At 47.6% G+C, this 22217-nt stretch overlaps 1 pseudogene; it reads left to right on the top strand.

Annotated features, from left to right (window-relative positions):
- Window positions 1-1267: 1267 nt before the first annotated feature.
- LOC147984760 (uncharacterized) lies at window positions 1268-21869 on the top strand (annotated as a pseudogene).
- The last annotated feature ends 348 nt before the right edge of the window (window positions 21870-22217 follow it).

Genomic DNA, 22217 nt, shown 5'->3' with positions numbered 1-22217 from the left:
AGTTCACCAAGCAGAAGAACACCTCGCCTCAGGAGGATGTTCTTCCCCTTGTACTGTTCATCCTCAGCCCAAGAGGCAATCCACAACACCACACTAGAGTAGGGTATTACACCACAATGGTGGCCCGAACCAGTATAAATATTGTGTCCTTTGTGTTGCGAGTTCGTCGAGTTAGCCCGAGAGATCTTAGCAAAGCTAGGACGTGGATCGGTAGGGGGAGATCTTCGCGCGCACCCCGGTGTTCGAACCTTGAGGATTTTTCCGAAACCCAAGATCCGACATTTGGCGAGCCAGGTAGGGGTGCGCTGAAGCTTCCCTTCCGTCGCCCAGTGTACCATTGCTCCATTGTCTCCTTGGCGGATGCTCGCCGCGCTCGCGCTGAGCGCCAGGCTGCCCTTGCCGCCCGCATTTCTCAGACGGCTCCCGTCGGTGGGCCACCCAGTCGTTCTCCGTCGCCTGCCACCAACGCCGCCACCGGCCCGGCAGGGAACGAGCAGGAAGCATCCTTGCTACACCCCTCGATGCGGCGGGACGGCCGCACCGCCACTCCATCGCTGACCCCGGCCGGTTCATCATCCCACGCTCGTCACGCTCCCGTGGACACGCGGGACACTCTGTGCATGGCGCGCGAGCTCCTGCAGTACCGCCCAGTCGACGACCTCTAGAGGACTGGCTTGACCGCATCGCCGAGCTTGTCAGCGTCGTAGGGGGCTCCCCTGCGCCATCCCTCTCGCTGCCTCGCCCTCCGCCAGCCGCGGGCGGCGTGGCCCATGGAGCGCGTCCACCACCTCTGCCCCAAGACGGAGTCTTGGCGCCAAGGTGCGCGGCCCCACGGCGCGACCTGCCGCGTCCAGCGCCCGCGCAAGAAGAAAGAAGCTGCCAAGAAGTCCCTCGGCCGCGAGAAAACGCCGCCGCGCTCCCTGTGCCACCATGGTAAGATCGCGTGCTGCCTGCAGCGGTTGTGCGCAGACCCCATGAAGGACAAGTTCTGCACCAGCGTAGAGTCCCGGTGACCACGGAAGGCTGTCGTGCCTTCGTCCCTGAGCTGCGTAGCGTCGCTTGGCCGGGCAAGTTCAAGCCGGATCTACCTCCTCGTTATGACGGCACCCCCGACCCCGCAGAGTACCTGCAGCTCTACGAGCTAAGCATTGAGGCAGCCAACGGCGACGAGAAGGTCATGTCGAACTGGTTCCCCATGGCTCTCAAGGATGGTGCCCGCTCTTGCCTCCTGAACCTACCTCCAGGCTTGATCTCCTCTTGGAACAAGATGCGCGACCGTTTCGTTGCCAACTTCCAGGGCACTCGCGACCGCCCACCCGCTGTGGGTGACCTACGCCGCGTAAAGCAACAACCAGGAGAGATCCTCCAGAAGTACATCCAGCGGTTCAACAACGTTCGCCTCAAGATCCCCAAGGTGACGGACGAGGCCATCATCTCCGCCTTCTTTGATGGCGTCCATGACGTCATGATCAAGGAGGAGCTCACCATCCACGAGGAGCTGTGTACATCTTTGGAGCTGTTCAACCTGGCGACCAAGTGCGCAAGAGCTGAGGAGGGGCGCCTCTCCCTCCTCGATCTCCCAGCTGCAGGCCCGGAGGAGAAGAAATCCAAGGCCAAATACGTGAAGCGCAAGGGAGCAGCCATGCTCGCGGCGGATCCGGACACAAAGCGTGGCAGGGACCATCCCAAGTCATCCAAGAGTAGCCGATTGTTCTGTGCCTTCCATAACCTGCATAGCCACAACACCAGCGATTGTCAAGAGCTCAGAGCCATTCGAGAAGGACGCTTCGGTCGACGCCCCGAGCGCAACGACCGGGGCTACAACCGAGGAGGAGGACATGGTGGTGGACGCTGGGATGACCGAGGCCCGCGCCAGGAGTGGCGTGACCGGCCTCGTGAGAACCGCTGGCAGGATCAGTCTCGCGAGGGCGCCTAGAGGGATCAGCCCCGTGAGGATCGTCCTCAGGGCAATGCCAGTCTCCCTCCACTACCGCCACCACCAAGAAGGAATGACGACCACCATCAGGACGAGGGGGCTGGGGGCTTCCAGGAGCCGTGTGCCATCGCCTGCATCTTGGGCGGGGCTCAAGCCCCAGCCTCACAGCGTATCTTCAAACAGTTCACTCGTGAAGTGAATGCAGTCCTCCCTAAGCTCGAGGCCACGCGCCCGCTCATATGGTCCAAGTGCTCCATCACGTTCAGCTCGGTAGATCATCTCAAGTGCGCGGCTACCGCCGGCACCCTCCCGATGCTCTGTTCACCAGTCATTAGCAACGTGCAAGTTACCAAGACCCTCATCGATGGCAGCGCAGGGCTCAACGTCCTGTCCGTTGATACGTCTCCAATGTATCTATAATTTTTGATTGCTCCATGCTATATTATCTACTGTTTTGGACAGTATTGGGCTTTATTATCCACTTTTATATTATTTTTGGGACTAACCTATTAACCGGAGGACCAGCCCAGAATTCCTGTTTTTTTTGCCTATTTTAGGGTTTCGAAGAAAAGGAATATTAAACGGAGTCCAAACAGAATGAAACCTTCGGGAACGTGATTTTCTCAACAAACAAGACTCGGGAGACTTGGACCCTACGTCAAGAAAGAAAAGAGGAAGCCACGAGGTAGGGGGTGTGCCTACCCCCCCAGGTGCGCCCTCCACCCTCGTGGGCCCCCTGTTGCTCCACCGACGTACTCCTTCCTTCTATATATACCTACGTACCCCCAAACGATCAGATACGGAGCCAAAACCCTAATTCCACCGCCATAACTTTCTGTATCCACGAGATCCCATCTTGGGGCCTGTTCCGGAGCTCCGCTGGAGGGGGCATCGATCACTGAGGGCTTCTACACCAACACCATAGCACCTCCGCTGAAGTGTGAGTAGTTTACCTCAGACCTACGGGTCCATAGTTAGTAGCTAGATTCCTTCTTCTCTCTTTTTGGATCTTAATACAATGTTCTCCCCCGCTCTTGTGGAGAACAATTCGATGTTATCTTCTTTTTGCGGTGTGTTTGTTTAGATCGATGAATTGTGGGTTTATGATCATGTATATCTATGAATAATATTTGAATCTTCTCTGAATTCTTTTATGCATGATTGGTTATCTTTGCAAGTCTCTTCGAATTATCAGTTTGGTTTGGCCTACTAGATTGATCTTTCTTGCAATGGGAGAAGTGCTTAGCTTTGGGTTCAATCTTGCGGCGTCCTTTCCCAGTGACAGTAGGGGCAGCAAGGCACGTATTGTATTGTTGCCATCGAGGATAACAAGATGGGGTTTTCTTCATATTGCATGAGTTTATCCCTCTACATCATGTCATCTTGCTTAAGGCGTTACTCTGTTTTTAACTTAATACTCTAGATGCATGCTGGATAGCGGTCGATGAGTGGAGTAATAGTAGTAGATGCAGGCAGGAGTCGGTCTACTTGTCTCGGACGTGATGCCTATATACATGATCATACTTAGATATTCTCATAACTATGCTCAATTCTTTCAATTGCTCAACAGTAATTTGTTCACCCACCATAGAATACTTATGCTCTCGAGAGAAGCCACTAGTGAAACCTATGGCCCCCTGGTCTATCTTCATCATATTAATCTCCTACTACTTAGTTATTTCCTTTGCTATTTACTTTGCCTTTATTTTACTTTGCATCTTTATCACAAAAATACCAAAAATATTATCTTATCATATCTATCAGATCTAACTCTCGTAAGTGGCCTTATAGGGATTGACAACCCCTATTTGCATTGGTTGCGAGGATTTATTTGTTTTGTGCAGGTACGAGGGACTCGCGTGTAGCCTCCTACTAGATTGATACCTTGGTTCTCAAAAACTGAGGGAAATACTTACGCTACTTTTCTGCATCATCCCTTCCTCTTCGGGGAAAACCAACGCAGTGCTCAAGAGGTAGCATCCGTCGACACGTTCGACAACCTCCAAGTGTCGTATGATCAGCTTCAGCCCACCAAGCCTTTCTCAGGAGTGACCGACGGCTCCACCACCCCGATCGGGCAGGTCCGCCTCCCCGTCACCTTCGGACAGCACGACAATGAAGGAAATATGCCCTAGAGGCAATAATAAAGTTATTATTTATTTCCTTATATCATGATAAATGTTTATTATTCATGCTAGAATTGTATTAACCGGAAACATAATACATGTGTGAATACATAGACAAACAGAGTGTCACTAGTATGCCTCTACTTGACTAGCTCGTTAATCAAAGATGGTTATGTTTCCTAACCATGGACAAAGAGTTGTTATTTGATTAACGGGATCACATCATTAGTTGAATGATCTGATTGACATGACCCATTCCATTAGCTTAGCACCCGATCGTTTAGTATGTTGCTATTGCTTTCTTCATGACTTATACATGTTCCTATGACTATGAGATTATGCAACTCCCGTTTGCCGGAGGAACACTTCGGGTGCTGCCAAACGTCACAACGTAACTGGGTGATTATAAAGGAGTACTACAGGTGTCTCCAAAGGTAGATTTGGGTTGGCGTATTTCGAGATTAGGATTTGTCACTCCAATTGTCGGAGAGGTATCTCTGGGCCCTCTCGGTAATGCACATCACATAAGCCTTGCAAGCACTTCAACTAATATGTTAGTTATGATATGATGTATTACAGAACGAGTAAAGAGACTTGCCGGTAACGAGATTGAACTAGGTATTGGATACCGACGATCGAATCTTGGGCAAGTAACATACCGATGACAAAGGGAACAACGTATGTTGTTATGCGGTCTGACCGATAAAGATCTTCGTAGAATATGTAGGAGCCAATATGGGCATCCAGGTCCCGCTATTGGTTATTGACCGGAGATGTGTCTCGGTCATGTCTACATTGTTCTCGAACCGTAGGGTCCGCACGCTTAACGTTACGATGACAGTTATTATGAGTTTATGCATTTTGATGTACCGAAGGTTGTTCGGAGTCCCGGATGTGATCACGAACATGACGAGGAGTCTCGAAATGATCGAGACATAAAAATTGATATATTGGAAGCCTATGTTTGGATATCGGAAGTGTTCCGGGTGAAATCGGGATTTTACCGGATTACCGGGAGGTTACCGGAACCCCCCGGGAGCCATATGGGCCTTATTGGGCTTTAGTGGAAAGGTGAAAGGGGCTGCCATGGTGGGCTGCGCGCCTCCCCCCTCCCCTAGTCCTATTAGGACTAGGAGAGGTGGCCGGCCACCTCTCTCTCTCTTTCCCCCTTGGGAGTCCTATTTGGAATAGGATTGGGGGGGAGTCCTACTCCCGGTAGGAGTAGGACTCCTCCTGCGCCTCCATAGGGCTGGCCGCACCCCTCCCCCTTGGCTCCTTTATATACGGAGGTAGGGGGCACCTCTAGACACACAAGTTGATCATTAAGATCGTTCCTTAGCCGTGTGCGGTGCCCCCTGCCACCATATTCCACCTCGATCATATTGTTGTAGTGCTTAGGCGAAGCCCTGCGTCGGTAGAACATCAAGATCGTCACCACGCCGTCGTGCTGACGAAACTCTTCCCCCACGCTTTGCTGGATCGGAGCCCGGGGATCGTCATCGAGCTGTACGTGTGCTAAGAACTCGGAGGTGCTGGAGTAACGGTGCTTGGATCGGTCGGATCGGGAAGAAGACGTACGACTACTTCCTCTACGTTGTCTCAACGCTTCCGTTGCAATCTACAAGGGTACGTAGATCAGACTCTCCCCCTCGTTGCTATGCATCACCATGATCTTGCGTGTGCGTAGGAAAATTCTTGAAATTACTACGTTCCCCAACAGTGGCATCCGAGCCTAGGTTTTATGGTTTGATGTTATATGCACGAGTAGAACACAAGTGAGTTGTGGGCGATATAAGTCATACTGCCTACCAGCATGTCGTACTTTGGTTCGGCGGTATTGTTGGACGAGACGACCCGGACCAACATTACGCGTACGCTTACGCGAGACCGGTTCCCTCGACGTGCTTTGCACATAGATGGCTTGCGGGCGACTGTCTCTCCAACTTTAGTTGAACCAAGTGTGGCTACGCCCGGTCCTTGCGAAGGTTAAAACGGAGTCTATTTGACAAACTATCGTTGTGGTTTTGATGCGTAGGTGAGATTGGTTCTTGCTTAAGCCCGTAGCAGCCACGTAAAACTTGCAACAACAAAGTAGACGACGTCTAACTTGTTTTTGCAGGGCATGTTGTGATGTGATATGGTCAAGACATGATGCTAAATTTTATTGTATGAGATGATCATGTTTTGTAACCGAGTTATCGGCAACTGGCAGGAGCCATATGGTTGTCGCTTTATTGTATGCAATGCAATCGCGATGTAATGCTTTACTTTATTACTAAGCGGTAGTGATAGTCGTGGAAGCATAAGATTGGCGAGACGACAACGATGCTACGATGGAGATCAAGGTGTCGCGCCGGTGACGATAGTGATCACGACGGTGCTTCGGAGATGGAGATCACAAGCACAAGATGATGATGGCCATATCATATCACTTATATTGATTGCATGTGATGTTTATCTTTTATGCATCTTATCTTGCTTTGATTGACGGTAGCATTATAAGAGGATCTCTCACTAAATTATCAAGAAGTGTTCTCCCTGAGTATTCACCGTTGCCAAAGTTCGTCGTGCCCAGACACCACATGATGATCGGGTGTGATAAGCTCTACGTCCATCTACAACGGGTGCAAGCCAGTTTTGCACACGCAGAATACTCGGGTTATACTTGACGAGCCTAGCATATGCAGATATGGCCTCGGAACACGGAGACTGAAAGGTCGAGCGTGAATCATATAGTAGATATGATCAACATAACGATGTTCACCATTGAAAACTACTCCATCTCACGTGATGATCGGTTATGGTTTAGTTGATTTGGATCACGTGATCACTTAGAAGATTAGAGGGATGTCTATCTAAGTGGGAGTTCTTAAGTAATATGATTAATTGAACTTTAATTTATCATGAACTTAGTCCTGGTAGTATTAGCATATCTATGTTGTAGATCAATAGCTCGCGTTGTTGCTTCCCTATGTTTATTTTGATATGTTCCTAGAGAAAATTGTGTTGAAAGATGTTAGTAGCAATGATGCGGATTGGATCCGTGATATGAGGTTTATCCTTATTGCTGCACAGAAGAATTATGTCCTTGATGCACCGCTAGGTGACAGACCTATTGCAGGAGCAGATGCAGACGTTATGAACGTTTGGCTAGCTCAATATGATGACTACTTAATAGTTTAAGTGCACCATGCTTAACGGCTTAGAATCAGGACTTCAAAGACGTTTTGAACGTCATGGACCATATGAGATGTTCCAGGAGTTGAAGTTAATATTTCAAGCAAATACCCGAGTTGAGAGATATGAAGTCTCCAACAAGTTCTATAGCTAAAAGATGGAGGAGAATCGCTCAACTAGTGAGCATGTGCCCAGATTGTCTGAGTACTACAATCGCTTGAATCAAGTGGGAGTTAATCTTCCAGATAAGATAGTGATTGACAGAATTCTCTAGTCACCATCACCAAGTTAGTAGAACTTCGTGATGAACTATAATATGCAAGGGATAATAGAAACAACTCCCAAGCTCTTCGCGATGCTGAAATCAACGAAGGTAGAAATCAAGAAAAACATCAAGTGTTGATGGTTGACAAGACCACTAGTTTCAAGAAAAGGGCAAAGGGAAGAAGGGGAACTTCAAGAAGAACGGCAAGCTAGTTGCTGCTCAAGTGAAGAAGCCTAAGTCTGATCCTAAGCCTGAGACTAAGTGCTTCTACTGCAAAGGGACTGGTCACTAGAAGCGGAACTACCCCAAGTATTTGGCAGATAAGAAGGATGGCAAAGTTAACAAAGGTATATTTGATATACATGTTATTGATGTGTGCTTTACTAGTGTTTATAGAAACCCCTAAGTATTTGATACTAGTTCAGTTGCTATGATTAGTAACTCGAAACGGGAGTTGCAGAATGAACAGAGACTAGTTAAGGGTGAAGTGACGATGTGTGTTGGAAGTGGTTCCAAGATTGATATGATCATCATCGCACACTGCCTATTATTTCGAGATTAGTGTTGAACCTAAATAAGTGTTATTTGGTTTTTGCGTTGAGCATGAATATGATTTGATCATGTTTATTGCAATATGGTTATTCATTAAAGTCAGAGAATAATTGTTGTTCTGTTTACATGAATAAAACCTTCGATGGTCATACACCCAATGAAACAAGTTCATTGGATCTCGATCGTAGTGATACACATATTCATAATATTGAAACCAAAAGATGCAAAGTTAATAATGATAGTGCAACTTATTTGTGGCACTGCCGTTTAGGTCATATTGGTGTAAAGCGCATGAACAAACTCCATGCTGATGGGCTTTTCGAATCACTTGATTATGAATCACTTGATGCTTGCGAACCATGCCTTATGGGCAAGATGACTAAAACGCCGTTCTCCGGAACAATGAAGCAAGCAACAGATTTGTTGGAAATCATACATACTGATGTATGTGGTCCGATGAATATTAAGGCTTGCAGCAGGTATCATTATTTTCTAACCTTCACAGATGATTTGAGCAGATATGGGGATATCTACTTGATGAAACATAAGTCTGAAACATTTGAAAAGTTCAAAGAATTTCAGAGTGAAGTGAAAAATCATCGTAACAAGAAAATAAAGTTTCTACGATCTGATCGTAGAGAAGAGTATTTGAGTTACGAGTTTGTCCTTCAGTTAAAAACAATGTGAAATAGTTTCACTACTCATGCCACCTGGAACACCACAATGTAATGGTGTGTCCGAACGTCATAACCGTACTTTATTAGATATGGTGCGATCTATGATGTCTCTTGCCGATTTACCACTATCGTTTTGGGGTTATGCATTAGAGACAGCTGCATTCACATTAAATAAGGCACCATCAAAATCCGTTGAGACGACGCCTTATGAACTATGGTTTGGCAAGAAACCAAAGTTGTCATTTCTTAAAGTTTGGGGCTACGATGCTTATGTGAAAAAGCTTCAACCTGATAAGCTCGAACCTAAATCGGAAAAATGTGTCTTCATAGGATATCCAAAGAAAACTATTGGATACACCTTCTATCACAGATCCGAAGGCAAGACTTTTGTTGCTAAATTCGGAAACTTTCTGGAGAAGGAGCTTCTCTCAAAAGAAGTGAGTGGGAGGAAAGTATAAAACTTGATGAGGTAATTGTACCTTCTCCCTTATTGGAAAGTAGTTCATCACAGAAATCTGTTCTTGTGACTACTACACCAATTAGTGAGGAAGCTAATGATGATGATCATGTAACTTCAGATCAAGTTACTACTGAATCTCGTAGGTAAACCAGAGTGAAATCCGCACCAGAGTGGTACGGTAATCCTGTTCTGGAAGTCATGTTACTAGACCATGACGAACTTGCGAACTATGAGGAAGCGATGATGAGCCCAGATTCCGCAAAATGGTTTGAGGCCATAAAATCTGAGATATGATCCATGTATGAGAACAAAGTATGGACTTTGATGGATTTGCCCGATGATCGGCAAGCCATAGAAAATAAATGGATCTTCAAGAGGAAGACAGACGCTGATAGTAGTGTTACAATCTACAAAGCTAGAATTGTCGCAAAAAGGTTTTTCGACAAGTTCAAGGTGTTGACTACGATGAGAGTTTCTCACTCGTATCTATGCTTGAGTCTATCCGAATCATGTTAGTAATTGCCGCATTTTATGAAATCTGGCAAATGGATAAATAAAACTACATTCCTTAATGGATTTATTAAAGAAGAGTTGTATATGATGCAACCAGAAGGTTTTGTCAATCCGAAAGGTGCTAACAAAATGTGCAAACTCCAGCGATCCATCTGTGGACTGGTGCAAGCATCTCGGAGTTGGAATATACGCTTTGATGAGTTGATCAAAGCATATAGTTTTATACAAACTTGCGGTGAAGTCTGTATTTACAAGAAAGTGAGTGGGAGCACTACAGCATTTCTGATAAGTATATGTGAATGACATATTGTTGATCGAAAATAATGTAGAATTATTCTGTAAAGCATAAAAGAGTATTTGAAAGGAGTTTTTTCAAAGAAATACTTCGGTGAAGCTGCTTACATATTGAGCTTCAAGATCTATAAAGATAGATCAAGACGCTTGATAAGTTTTTTCAATGAGTACATACCTTGACAAGATTTTGAAGTAGTTCAAAATAGAGCAGTCAAAGAAAGAGTTCTTGCCTGTATTACAAGGTGTGAAGTTGAGTAAGACTCAAAGCCCGACCACGGCAGAAGATAGAAAGAGAATGAAAGTCATTCCCTATGCCTTGGCCATAGGTTCTATAAAGTATGTCATGTTGTGTACCAGATCTATTGTATACCCTGCATTGATTTGGCAAGGGAGTAAAATGGTGATCTAGGAGTAGATCACTGGACAGCGGTCAGAATTATCCTTAGTGAAATAAGGATATGTTTCTCGATTATGGACGTGACAAAAAGGTTCGTCGTAAAGGGTTACATCGATGCAAGTTTTTGACACTGATTCAGATGATTCTAAGTCTCAATCTGGATACATATTGAAAGTGGGAGCAATTAGCTAGAGTAGCTCCGTGTAGAGCATTGTAGACATAGGACTTGCAAAATACTTACGAATTTGAATGTGACAGACCCGTTGACTAAAATTATCTCACAAGCAAAACATGATCACACCTTAGTACTCTTTGGGTGTTAATCACATAGATATGTGAACTAGATTACTGACTCTAGTAAACCCTTTGAGTGTTGGTCACATGACGATGTGAACTATGGGTGTTAATCACATGGTGATGTGAACTATTGCTGCTAAATCACATGGCGATGTGAACTAGATTATTGACTCTAGTGCAAGTGGGAGACTGAAGGAAATATGCCCTAGAGGCAATAATAAAGTTATTATTTATTTCCTTATATCATGATAAATGTTTATTATTCATGCTAGAATTGTATTAACCGGAAACATAATACATGTGTGAATACATAGACAAACAGAGTGTCACTAGTATGCCTCTACTTGACTAGCTCGTTAATCAAAGATGGTTATGTTTCCTAACCATGGACAAAGAGTTGTTATTTGATTAATGGGATCACATCATTAGTTGAATGATCTGATTGACATGACCCATTCCATTAGCTTAGCACCCGATCGTTTAGTATGTTGCTATTGCTTTCTTCATGACTTATACATGTTCCTATGACTATGAGATTATGCAACTCCCGTTTGCCGGAGGAACACTTTGGGTGCTGCCAAACGTCACAATGTAACTGGGTGATTATAAAGGAGTACTACAGGTGTCTCCAAAGGTAGATGTTGGGTTGGCGTATTTCGAGATTAGGATTTGTCACTCCAATTGTCGGAGAGGTATCTCTGGGCCCTCTCGGTAATGCACATCACATAAGCCTTGCAAGCACTTCAACTAATATGTTAGTTATGATATGATGTATTACAGAACGAGTAAAGAGACTTGCCGGTAACGATATTGAACTAGGTATTGGATACCGACGATCGAATCTCGGGCAAGTAACATACCGATGACAAAGGGAACAACGTATGTTGTTATGCGGTCTGACCGATAAAGATCTTCGTAGAATATGTAGGAGCCAATATGGGCATCCAGGTCCCGCTATTGGTTATTGACCGGAGATGTGTCTCGGTCATGTCTACATTGTTCTCGAACCGTAGGGTCCGCACGCTTAACGTTACGATGACAGTTATTATGAGTTTATGCATTTTGATGTACCGAAGGTTGTTCGGAGTCCCGGATGTGATCACGGACATGACGAGGAGTCTCGAAATGATCGAGACATAAAAATTGATATGTTGGAAGCCTATGTTTGGATATCGGAAGTGTTCCGGGTGAAATTGGGATTTTACCGGATTACCGGGAGGTTACCGGAACCCCCCGGGAGCCATATGGGCCTTATTGGGCTTTAGTGGAAAGGTGAAAGGGGCTGCCATGGTGGGCTGCGCGCCTCCCCCCCTCCCCTAGTCCTATTAGGACTAGGAGAGGTGGCCGGCCACCTCTCTCTCTCTTTCCCCCTTGGGAGTCCTATTTGGAATAGGATTGGGGGGAGTCCTACTCCCGGTAGGAGTAGGACTCCTCCTGCGCCTCCATAGGGCTGGCCGCACCCCTCCCCCTTGGCTCCTTTATATACGGAGGCAGGGGGCACCTCTAGACACACAAGTTGATCATTAAGATCGTTCCTTAGCCGTGTGTGGTGCCCCCTGCCACCATATTCCACCTCGATCATATCGTTGTAGTGCTTAGGCGAAGCCCTGCGTCGGTAGAACATCAAGATCGTCACCATGCCGTCGTGCTGACGGAACTCTTCCCCGATGCTTTGCTAGATCGGAGCCTGGGGATCATCATCAAGCTGTACGTGTGCTAAGAACTCGGAGGTGCCGGAGTAACGGTGCTTGGATCGGTCGGATCGGGAAGAAGACATACGACTACTTCCTCTACGTTGTGTCAACGCTTCCGTTGCAATCTACAAGGGTACGTAGATCAGACTCTCCCCCTCGTTGCTATGCATCACCATGATCTTGCGTGTGCGTAGGAAAATTCTTGAAATTACTACGTTCCCCAATAGACAACTACCGCAACGAGCCCATCGACTTCGACATCACCCACATCCGTCTACCATACAATGCCATCCTCTTGTATCCGGCCCTGGAAAAGTTCATGGCAGTGACGCACCACGGCTACAATGTCCTCAAGATGCTAGGAAGTGGCGGGATCATCATAGTCCCCTATGAAGAAAGAGATGCGGTGTGCTCCCTCGAGCGTGCCTTCCAAGCAGCGTCAATCGAAGACCCCGGCAACAATGCAGCTCGGTACCCTCCTAAGGTCGTCCCCAAGAAGTAGAAGCAGCTACTCCGTGCCGGACCTCAGGAGGGCAGCGCCGCAAGTGGCACCTCGTCAGGATCAGCACCCGCACCTGGGGCGCCTCCCTCTGTCACATAGGAAGGCGCGCCTGGCGCCCTCCTCGGGCAGGGCTTGGGGGCTCTCTTCTGGAGGGCCTCAGACCTTGCCAACGTCACGAGGGAGGCACTCGGGCACCACTTGGAGGCGTATTTCACGGCACGTCTCCCTCAGGAGGACACTGGGCAAGGAGCGCCGGCGCTCAGGAGTTCATCACCAAGGTCTCTCGGGAGCTTCAAGAAGCAAGAGCAATATGCGGCGACCGCCGCCCACCTGGCGTTGCTCCTCACCCAGGCGAGGGTGGTGAGCTGTGCGTCTGCATCGACATACCAGGGCTCAACCAAGCCGCATCTTAGGAGCGCTTCTGGTCTTCACGTGTTGGGCGCTGCGAAGGTCCACCTCACAGTTACGTTCATATGCCGTTTGGCCTTCCGAGTGTGGATGCTGCCTTCCAGCGCAACCTGCGGAGCGTCATGGTGGGTCAAGAGGCTAGGCACCACGCAATCCTAACGGAGATGGCGACGCTCCTCAAGGAACTGCCCGAACCCCCAGAGCCTCCCGAGGCTCAGGGCCCCAGTGGCTCGTGAGGGGCAACCCCTTCGCCGCGTACCTTCAGCTGCCTCAACACCCCTTCATCAACGGAACCAAGTGACATTTTCCAAGTTCATTTAGCTGGGAGCGCCCCCGGGGCTGCATTATTCCCAGGCCACGTGGGTCCATCCCTATGGCATGTATCCCTTCTTTTTTATGTCTTGAGCTTACCTTGCTGGGGGCGCCCCTCGGGCTGCATCATCCCCAAGCCGCTCGGGCTGGACCCAGTGGCACGTATCGTTCATGCATTTACCTATGGTAGTTTGCTTTCCATGCTTAATCTGCCTATGACCATCACCTGCTTGATTCTCACCCGCCACGGGGGCTACTCACGCTGGCATGTCGCTTGTGCTCGGGTCCGTCCCTGCAACATCGACAAACCTGAGTGGTCAAGCTCTGGCTCGCGGCATGCCCGGTGCACGTCACCTCATCAGGCCCTCAGTGCCTTCATCTTCTCGCGGACCGACCAGTGGCGGACCAGCAACCGTAATGGCAAACTATGTCTCTCATTGTGCTGGTTTGCAGGAATCTCCTCAAGGCAACGGCAAGCGGGACCGCGAGCCCCCTCTTCTCCCATGCAGTCCACTTGCGTGTTAAAAGGGGAGCTCCCAAGCATCGCGACTTAGGAGCTTTTACTGGCTCTCCATCCCTCACCCACTGGCCTTGACCATGGCACGCGACCTGGCATACCAGCGGCGGTTGAGCTCGCTCGACGGCCGGGACCTAAGGACACAAAGCATGAAGTAAAGCAGGGAGAAGGGGGAGGCTCTCATGGGCCTAGCTTAGCTATGCGTTGGACGCCTATGCACGAATCTGGCACATCATGAGGAATCAACTCCGGACCATCAAGATAAGTCCCGAGCCCGGGTTGGCTAAACCGCTTAGGACTAAGAACCATACTAACCGCAACCTTGCTGCAGAAACGTCACCCCCTTTCTTACCTCTCGACAGCTGCTTGAGCGCTAAAGGGGACCTCTTGAGCATCGCGCCTCAGGAACTCTTACTGGACCTCGGGCCGCTCACCTCCTGGCCTTGACCACGGCACGCGACCTGGCATACCAACGACGGCTGCAGCCTGCCTAGGGATCGGGACCTGTCAGCGTAGAGCGCCAAGTCATCGCGAGGTCGGAAAGGGAGACCGAGCTGAAGTAGGACTCACGCTCGTGCAAGTTTATAGTAAGGACAATATTGACAAGAGGCATTACAAAACCTTTACACACACCCACGGGACATTTCTTGATTCCTCGCAGGGAACAAAAGACAAGAACTTAGGGAGTCCTAACTACGCGTGCCCCTGAGGATGACGCCATCATCAATAGTGGGCCACTAGAGGCCGGCACCAACCTCATCTAGATCAGCAGTGGCGGCAGCCTGACGGTGCAACCCTACTCCAGGCTCGGCGAGAGCTTGGGGGCACGTAGATGTCGTCGGTCGTCTTCGGAGTCTCGTAAAGCTCGATAGAGTCGCTGGACCACTAGGAGTCGCCGCTGTCGCTGGAGGAGCTGCAGGCGAGGCCTGCGGCAGGCCCAGTGCCCGCCGCTGCACCATCCTAGCGACCTCCTTCAGGGCAGCACTCCAGGCGGCGGCCTTCCTCGTCGAAGACCTTGAAGAACAGCATGGAGGCGCCATCGTACTCGAAGTGGATTGTGAGGGCGTCCTCCGCGCGGCAGACTCGGGCAATCTCGCCCCAGCCTCGGGTCATGAAGATACTCCCGGAGGCAACGGCTTCAATTTCCGCTCCAGTCTCCGGGGCGTCGCAGTCGGTGTGCTGCAGCCAAAGATCAAGGGGCCCCCTCAGCGGCATGTCTGCAGAAAAGAAGGAAGGGAAGTGAATCCAAGTGCTTGGGGGCATCGCCGCCCACAACACGAACTCGCGCAAGGAGTTCGCAGCGTGGACCCCTGGGGCGATGGCGTGCGCCTCCGCGGCACGGCGGCCACGGCCCTAGCGCGGGCGGCGGCGCTCATTGCTCCTCCCTCCGGACTCATCAGCGTGAGCATACAAGGTCAACGGGTACCCAAGAGGCGGCCTCTCATACCAAGGCCGCGACACCACCGGCCTCACGACCATCTCGTAGCAATGAGACCTCCTCTTCTTCGGCGGGAGTAGCTCGGGCTCATTGAGGGGAGCCTTGCCCTTCTCTGCGGCCGAGAACCTCCGAATCGGCGCAATGACTGCACCAACAAGGATTGGAGGAAGGAAGGAGAAGAAGTGGGAGAGGCAGAGGAGAGACGGGTGATGGGGCTCCGCCACCCACCTCCCATTTATAGCCAAGGGGAGGCCAACCGCCGGCCTCCACGATCTAAGGTAATAATGATGTTTTTTTCCTTGCATGTAGCAGGGACTCGTCAAGTCGGGGAGTTGCCGAGTCAGCGTGGGGAAGTGGAGAGGCCCACGTCCAATCAATCGCCACGCGTCGACCAAGGCCGCAGGCTATTGGAGCCCGCGGCGCTCTGCACTTCACCTATGGCTTCGCCTCGAAGCCATGCCCGAGCGCGCCTTGGGCCTGGGGGATACTGTCGGCGTTCTGGGAATGGGGGTCGCCAGACTTGCCTACCTGCGGCCCACGGCGTGGCATTGCGAGTGTGCCCATACGAACCATCTTCACCAACAAGCACTCAAGACCCTTGCGAGGGGCCAAGCCTCGTGAGGCGGACGACACAAGACCTCCTCGGGAGCGGCCTCACCAGGCTGGCTCACGAGGGGCGGAGAGTTCAAGGCAAGGCAAACCTCGCAAGGTTTCAGTGACGTGAGCCATGACGATCAAGATCAGGCAGGCGCCAGTGCGCACAGTGTCCTTGTTTCCTCTTTGGTGCTAAGGAAGCAAGCGCATGCGCGGAGTACCGAGGCGTCAAGCAAAGGTTTCCATATCAGTGCAACGAGACCAAGACCAGGAGGACGACAAGACGGAAGTCACCATGGAGCCCAGGGCGGCGTCACCACCAGAGCCTTTTGCAGGCGAAGACTGCTTTTGTCAGGATAAGTTGTACTAGCTGTCCCCTTTCAAACTAGCCGTTGTTGGCTGCCTTCCCTCTCAATATTTGGGGAGAGGACCAGGGCCTCTATAAATAGGACTAGCGACCACCATAGAAAGGGATTGACTCATCGAGAGGGGGATCGACTCATCTAGAGGGAGGAGAGGAGAGATCTGAACAACCACAAGTTCACCAAGCACAAGAACACCTCGCCTCAGGAGGCTGTTCTTCCCCTTGTAATGTTCATCCTCAGCCCAAGAGGCAATCAACAACACCACACTGGAGTAGGGTATTACACCACAACGGTGGCCCGAACCAGCATAAATCTTGTATCCTTTGTGTTGCGAGTTCGTCGAGTTAGCTCGAGAGATCTTAGCAAAGCAAGGACGTGGATTGCTAGGGGGAGATCTTCGTGCGCACCCTAGTGTTCTAACCTTGAGAGTTTTGCCGGAACCCGAGATCCGACAATGTTGTCTTTTTTTATATGTTCCATCCTCCTATCATGCGCTTGCCTTACATCAAAGTAGTGTTCGTGTGTATCATGCATCAACCAGTTAATGCAGAGCTAATTTTATTCATCTTCTTTTGGTTTTGACTTCATAAGACAATATCAGAAAATAGGAAGGAAAAGAGTAAGTTAGGGGATGTTGATGGTTCTCCGGACCGACGCAAACAGATACTCTCTAGATTTGCCACTGCTACTGCTAATGAAGTTGAAGTCCCAAGTCTACATGATGAGTTCATCTCCCGCACTCCACCATCGCAGGTGCTTGCTCTAAGTTGACAGTGTGATAATTGGTTTCATGTTGCAAATGTTGTCTAGCCTGTATTTCTTCTATTTCGATTAAATTGCACCTGCTAAGTTTATACGTTACATGTGCACATGACATGCCTTTCTGTGTCTAGAATACACTGCATCTATCAATCATACCATGTTCGTACATCAAAGTACTGCTATTGTGTATCCCGCATTAGTCACTCATGATTGGACACTTTTAACATGGCAGTGTGATAGTGGTTGCATCTTGCATTGATTTCTACGTTGTACTGCTCCTAATTTTTCGAAATGACACTTTTAACTAGGCAAAGTGATATTGGTTGCATATTTAATATGGTGTCTAGCTTGCATTACTTCTATTTTCTTGAAAATCCTTCTACTTATTTTAGACATCGTAGCTGTGAATATGTCATGTTGTCCTGTTTTTCTTACGTATTCCATCCTCATACGGTTGTCTTACATCAAAGTATTGCTTGTCTGTATCATGCATCAATGAGTTCTGAAGAGCGATTTTATTCTTTTGTGTTGTGGGTATGCCTTGACATGGCAAAGTCAAAAAAGAGCAAGGAAAATAATATAGTAGGGAATGGTGTTACTCGTCGGGTGAAAGGGAAAAGGATCTGCCCTCGAGATTCTGCTGGTACTTATAGTGCAGTAGAAGGTCCATGTCCACCGGCTAAATCTACAAACATAGTATCACTTACTCCACCAGCTGGAGCATCCGCTTCAACTACACCAGCATCTCAACGAGTTACTTGTTCGTTTGCTCCGAAACTAGCCAGTTCCCAAGCTGCATTTACACCTAACGCTACTTCTGAAGCACTGTTGTCACAGCAGGACTTGGCAAGATCAGATGAACCTCATGAGCATCAACACCACGACGGTACCTGACCGAGTCAAGTTGCAGTTGCATGTTCCTTTATATGTACTCTCACAGTTTGTTGAACAAGCACCACGGCGCAAGCGGAAACAGACATCAGGGATAATGCTTGATAGATTAAAAAATCTAAAGGAGGATGAATGGAGATCCGTTTTCAAGCATATTTAAAAAGGCCACATGATTCTACAAAGTTAGCCAAGTTAGTATCAGAGGCAGCCATTGCCGTTAGGTGTCATGCATGTATCCTCCCAACGTGGATCCATTACAGGAATGAGAAAGACAATACCTAGTTTAACACCTTCCTTGACCATTTATCTGTAAGTAATGTTATTCATCACAATTTGTAATATTGTGTTGCTTTGTGCCATACTTTCTAGCTTCCTCCTAATGAGACTCACATTCTTTTTTCAATAGATGAGGTTCAAGGTGGATCCGAAAGATGATGCAACTAAACAAGCATGCACTCATGTTTTTCAGTCTGCTCTATGACAGCATCGGTACCACCTTAGAAAATCTCACTTTGAAGGCAAGGCTAACAATGAAATCGCACAAACATCTCGAGTGGAATATATTACAGATGAAGACTCGACAGCCCTTGTTAAACACTGGTCTGATGCAAAGTATCAAGTAGGGTATATGTATTTGATGAGACCACATATTGAACCTGTATTTATGTATGTGCCTTACAAGTGTATCTACTTCTAAGCTCACTGTTTGAAGAACAAGACCAACCGTTCTAAAGTGAATAGCTGCTACTTCCTTCTTTTTTATGCCATATTATCGTATCTATATTGACTTGTTCCAAATACATAGGAAAACCCGTGCAGACCAAAAAGAACCTGAATCGAATGCAGTGCAAATCTTCAAGGATTGCCACACTAGCAAGATGAAGGGCATGGGCACACCAGTTCGGACCGCTGTTGTAAGTCCTTACTCCTCCCGCCTTTGAACTGATTGGTACTATGATGTGTTCATTTAACTGCTTCATTTGCAACCAATGTTAGTTACTCTGTTCACTTTTATACACAGTTGTCTTAACGTATCATTTCACCTTACATGGTTTAAAAGAGATGAAGGATATTCTTTTGGTCTTCATCTATAATCTAGTTGTGATGTTCACGTGCGCACACAATGATACAATAGCTTGTTTGTTTTATATCTGTTTGCCCATGATATGAATGATGTCTCTTTATCCTACTTTAAACCATGTCTCTTTATCCTTGGATATCAATGAATGTGAGGAAATAGACAATACAGTAGGCATGCTACATGGACATATGTTCCGAAAGTGATTTTATTATGTAGTTGGCACTACAATACATGCTAATGTATTATAGTAGTTCACCAAAATAAGTTATGTATAAATGTGAAACCTACTTTATTTGTTTTTGTCTGATTAGTAACTTATCTCGTACACTAATTTACAAGTTCAAACTTTCAGGAAGCTATGGAACAAATGATTGAACAGCCACAACCACCTGAAGGTGACCAGGATACCACAGGCAGAATGTCACCTCTTGCTGCAGTGCGTCAGTATTTCTCCACTAACAGTGCAAAAAGCACCTTCCTGCGTAATTCTGGGTTTGTTGTCAAGGTAACCTCATCCAAATCGCCTACTGAACAAAATCTTCCGGCTAGACAGTGTGATATATCTGTGCTCCAGACACAAGTCCAATCCCTAATGTACGTTGTGTCAGAAACAAAAATAGTGGTTGACAAATGTCGTGAAGATATGAATGGTTTTGAAACCAGACTATCAGACATTTGCTTCGTTTCTCAAGAGCAATGGTGGAAAAAAGGGAAGACAGTGCTGCTCCTTCAGATTCTACAGCCTGAAACATAACCACTTAGGTCAAATGATCTGTGCTTCTATACATCTGATGGTGCTTTTATCTGCAAGGACTATAAACCTTATGCCAATAGGCCTTTTGTTGTATGGTTGGAATTTTTTTTTTTGTGATACAACATTTATGATGCTGCCAAAGGTTGCAATAATTACGACGCTATTTTTGTATAGTGTAGGTTTATCTTAGTAATGTATTCGGTCGAAAGCTTCGTAGGATCCCAACATGCCAACATTCGTCAGGCCCATTCCAATTGGGCTAAAAAGATTCTGGGACGAAATTTGCATGTAGCCAACTAAAAATATCTGGGCCTAAATCAGCATAAGATTTCATATTTTTCTGGTAGGCTCGTGCCCATAGTGGGCCTTTAACAAGCCTAAATATAATTTGGGACCTTAGTAATAATAGGCCGTTTACATGTGTAAATATCTCGAGCCCATAAAAAACATGGGCCTTTAGTAGGCCGAAAGTAAGATCGGGCCCTGATTGTGCCAAATAACCCACTGGTCTTAGCAGGCCGAAATGGTGGCCAATTTACAATGCAGATCATTCATAGTCCAAAATTCAGACGGGCCATAAATGCGTCGACCTACTACACAGGTCTTTAACAGGCTAAAAGTTCGGTCGGGCTAGATTAGTGTCATTTTTATATGGGCCGTTAGTAGGCCCGATGTGGCGTTGGGCCACATATGGCCCATGGTTTTCGTCCGACGTTAACAAGCCGAAAGTCACAACAGGCTGAAAGTGGCCCAAATCTGTAGTGGGCCTCTAACAAGCCGAATGTCAGACATGGCCGAATATGACCCATATCCTTCATGGTCGTTTATGGTCCGAAAGTGTTAATGGCCTATAAATGGGCCCAAATGAAGCAATACCTTTAACAGGCTGGAAACACACCGGGCCGTAATTCGGCCCAAATTCATAGCGGACTGTTAACGGGCCAGAAGTGAACATGGGCCGCAATGATGACAAGTTTACGGGCCGTTGATGGGCCGATTTAACATTACCCATACGGGCCTTAACTGAGAATGTTGGGCCTTTAGCTGGGCCGGCCCATTATGGCCTGCTAAATCTTGTGGGCCTTTAGTTGGACCGGCCCATTTAATCTTTATGAGCTACTTATGGGCCGGTCCACGTGTCAACATATCATAGGCTCATCTCGCCCATTGGATGAGTGACACCTGTGCCAACGCGGAGCTAAGACGTGGTTCCATCAGCGAATGAGAATTTTACACGTGGAAAATTGGCATTGGTCGTTGCTGTTAGCGGGTTATCGGATCCAAAACCGGACCTGATAGCTTAACGGCGTCCCGCTACGGTGGATGCCACGTGTCGGTCACCCTTGACGAAAGCACTTCTATGACGCGCGATTTATCGTCATGGAAGTGGACACTTCCGTGATGATAATTTTGGTAATGTCATGGAACACTTATACGACAACATATGTATGACTATCTTGATTCTGTCATAAAATTGTCATGGATGTACATGCATGACAGAAAACGTGACCTACTGTGACAAACACGTATCATCAGGGAAGTGTCTTTTTTTTCTAGTGGCGCCAAGGGAAATGGGTCCTTCGGCCAAGCCTTGTTGAGATCTGTGAAATCTATGAAAAGCCTCCACTTCCCGTTAGCCTTCCAGACTACCACTGGATTTGCCAACCATGTGGGATGCAGTACTCCTCTGACCAAACCAGGTGCCTCAAACTTCTTGATCTCTTCTGCAATAAACTGCTGCCTTTCCCAGGCCTGCTTAGAAACTTTCTGCTTGACAGGTCGGGCATGTGGGCAGACAACAAGGTGGTGCTCGATTACCTCCCTCGGAACACTAGGGATATTAGACAGTTGCTGTGACGCCCCGAGACCGACGTTCTAGAAGACTTGCATATTTTCGTGCCCTCCGTGTGTTTCATTTGTGCTTGCTCTATTTATTTATTTTTGCATTGCATCATTTCATCATGGTAGCATGTCATTTAATTTTTAAAACTCTACTAAATAAATTGTATGGGTCTTCGATCCATTTAAATCGAGGGAAATTCACATGGTGAAATTCTCTTTATAACATATTCAAAGTCTCCAATATTATTAGGGAGCTATAATATAATATTTCATCGTTTTGGAATTAACCATAACAAACTTGCATTTTAATCCCCTCTTGTTTTTTTAAATCTTTTAAAACCTTCTTCTCCATTTACTCACCCT

The sequence above is a fragment of the Triticum urartu genome, chromosome 2A (genome assembly GCF_056163025.1).
Source record: "Triticum urartu cultivar PI428250 chromosome 2A, HENAU_Tu73, whole genome shotgun sequence".
NCBI lineage: Eukaryota > Viridiplantae > Streptophyta > Magnoliopsida > Poales > Poaceae > Triticum > Triticum urartu.
Note: the sequence above shows the minus strand (reverse complement) of the source record. Positions and strands in the feature narration are given on the sequence as shown.